The sequence below is a fragment of the Pundamilia nyererei genome, unplaced genomic scaffold (genome assembly GCF_000239375.1).
Source record: "Pundamilia nyererei isolate P.nyererei 1_Seehausen unplaced genomic scaffold, PunNye1.0 scaffold00435, whole genome shotgun sequence".
NCBI classification, from domain to species: domain Eukaryota; kingdom Metazoa; phylum Chordata; class Actinopteri; order Cichliformes; family Cichlidae; genus Pundamilia; species Pundamilia nyererei.
The window spans coordinates 117053-119871 of NW_005187836.1; the positions used below are offsets into that span (position 1 = coordinate 117053).

Consider the following 2819-nt stretch of genomic DNA (forward strand, 5'->3'; position numbering starts at 1 on the left):
AACTCTCTTAGTCATACTTTTTTGGTATTTCTTTAAGTAGTATTCAGGAATAGCTTTCCAGGCTTCTTGAAGGACATTTGAAGCTTTTCTTTGGATGTTGGCTGCCCTTTATTCTGTTCTCTATCAACATGATCCCACACTGCTTCAATAATGCTGAGGTCGAGCCTCTGGGGAGGCCAATCCATGACTGATAGTGCTCCACTGTGTGATTCTTTTTACTGTCCAGGTAGGGTTTCACTACACTCGTAGTGTGTTTGGGATCATTGTAATGCTGAAAAATTAAGCCACTGCCAATGAGACACTTTCCAGATGGTATTGCATGGTGGAGCAGAACCTGGTACTTTTCTACTTTCAGAATTCCTTCAAATTTGGCAGGATCCCCAACACCACTGGCCGAAATGTAGCTCCAAACCATGAAAGAGCCTCCACCTTGTTTTACAAATAGCTGTAGAGACTCTCTTGTTGAAACTCTCTCCTGACCTCCTCCATACATATTGATGATGAATGAAAATGTTCACATTTGGATTCATTACTCCATAAGACCTGGGAAAACTGTTGCCACTGTTCTTCAGCGGTGGAGTTTAGCGTTTACCAGGATCACCTGAAGGCAGCAGAGAGAGAGAGAGAAGAAGAGAGGGCTGATGAGAGCAAACTGACTGACAGAGGGGGAAGGGGAGGCTCACTGAGCGATATATTGGGTGTAGCAGAGAAATAAAAGCAAATGTGTGCCAGTCAGCTGGAGACGGAGTGAGCAGAAAGAAATACAGAGAGAGGGAGGAAGAGGGAAACAGGAAAGCGGGGCAGGCTGGTATTATAAGCGCTGTCGAGATAGAAGGAGGGGAGCTGTGCACGCTGAGGCTGTGAGGAGCCTCAAGCAGGTAAGAATGTTTTCTAATGTGGACTGACTTACCTCTGCGCGCGTGTGGAGCGACACAGACATCTGTAGCTCCAGGGATGGTTTATACAACTCTCTGCGTTAACCATCATTAAAACCTTAGCGCGTTTAGTGCCAAAAGCTCAGTGAAACTCGTATTTGTTTGGGTTTCTTTCTTTGGTTTTTTTGTTTTAAAAAAAAGAGATTTAGGTTTGCAAGCACATGTCTGAGTAACACCATGTGGATTGCCTGGCTGTACCGCATGTTAATGAGGGGTGTGTATCACCTGTCATTGATTGACCGCTCCGCTTTTAGAGGAAAGTGGCCTGAAGTGCTTCCAGTCTCTCTTCAGACTAAATCACCTCCCAGATTTATTTATTAGTTTATTTTTCTCAAATTTGATTTAATTAAAAACGGGAAGCGACGGCTCGGTGTGATTGGTGACCTCAGCCTTTATGCATGGTCTGGTCACGCTTTGCTGCAGGGCAGGACAGAATCTATTGCGTGCCTTTATTGGCTTTCGGGACAAGCCGAAGCACCAGGAGACTTAATGAAGGTCGGAGTCATAGATGGTGGTTTTGGTAAACAAGGACTGAAGGGGGGAAACTGCGCATCAGTTTATGAAATCCATGTAGGGGCTTAAATTATTTATTTTTCTGTTTACAGCGATGTTGCCATTCCTTCAGGTAAAAAATAAATAAATCATTTTTTAATATGAAAGACCTGAATTTATTGGTAAGGCTACCTTTTTTTAAAAAAAATAAAAAAATAAAAATGTTGTAGGCGTACATGCTGCAGTTGGTGTCCCCATGGAAGGATTACTGAACAGGATGATCCCTTGGGTCCCTTAAGCCTGAGCTGTTTGAAGTGAATGACTACACAAGACTACAAAGTGACACAATGTTATGCAAAAAGGCCACAAAATGAACAAAAATGAGCGAAACTTACACAAATCGAGGCCAAAGAGGTGTGACTTGCCCAAACCTTTTCCGCATATGCAACGACCACAGAGAGGGGGAAAAGATGAACACAGTGACAGGCTGTAAAATTACCACAATACAAAAAGGAGACCCAAAGGGATCACAAACGGGCCTTTTCAGGTGGTGTGTAGGTGGTGGTGGCTGTTATGGAGGGCTTTTTGCATGTTTGTGCCCAGAGGCCTATTGTCTTATAATCCGCTCATGTGTGTCCCCTTTCACAGCCTTCTATTCCACTGCATTTACACAAATCATTATGCTTCAGTCATCAGTCGCAACTCTCTGACTTTTTGGCTCCCCACCAAATAACCACATCATCGGGGTCCTGTGCTGCTCCCAGCACCCACTCGGCTGTTGAAACTGCTAAAGTGTCAAGTGTTGGGCTTCCCTGCCCGGGCGAGGAGCCAGATTTGCTCTCCTGTTGCTGCGAGGGCAGGACAGCCTGATCCTTGATCCTGCTGCGTCTCAGAGTGGGCGTGTTGAAGGTGTTTTGAGGTGATGTTCTTCTCATAAGCCTATTAAGAGCCGTCTGGCCGCTGACCTTCTCTGCACTACGTTTTATTTTGTTTCCAGCATCCTCGCTTTTTTTTCCTCTACCAGCACAAGTAAAATCTAAACTAGATTTCGAGGTTAGTTGTGTAGTTAGGAAGGGAATAAGGAATCCCAGACTGCATTTACATTCTACAAATCGATATGGGGCAAAATAAAGCATTTTTATAGGTTGAATTAGCCTTTTTAGGAATGCAGAACTATAATACTGTTTATCCACTTTAAAGCAACCATTAGAGACGGTTTAGTTGTTACTGTTGGGAGTTATGAGATTTTTTTTTTTCAAAATGTACAGCGGGGAACTTGTTTTCCTCAAATGGATATTGGAATGAAATCTGTCAAATCCAGACATGTCAGGTCAGCCGTGTGTGTGTGTGTGTGTGTGTGTGTGTGTGTGTGTGTGTGTGTGTGTGTGTGTG

General features: G+C 43.9%; 1 protein-coding gene across 5 annotated transcripts in view; it reads left to right on the forward strand.

The window, feature by feature from the left end:
* Positions 1–612: 612 nt before the first annotated feature.
* Positions 613–2819, forward strand: part of LOC102202955 (MAGUK p55 subfamily member 3-like) — a 26374-nt gene continuing 24167 nt past the window's right edge. For 3 of the 5 annotated variants that reach the window (XM_005753511.1, XM_005753513.1, XM_005753514.1), the window contains exon 1: positions 615–878. The gene's annotated coding sequence lies outside the window, so the exon portion shown is untranslated. Of the gene's footprint in view, positions 879–2819 lie in introns of all 5 variants that reach the window. The other 2 variants (XM_013916034.1, XM_013916036.1) reach the window with 2 other exon arrangements.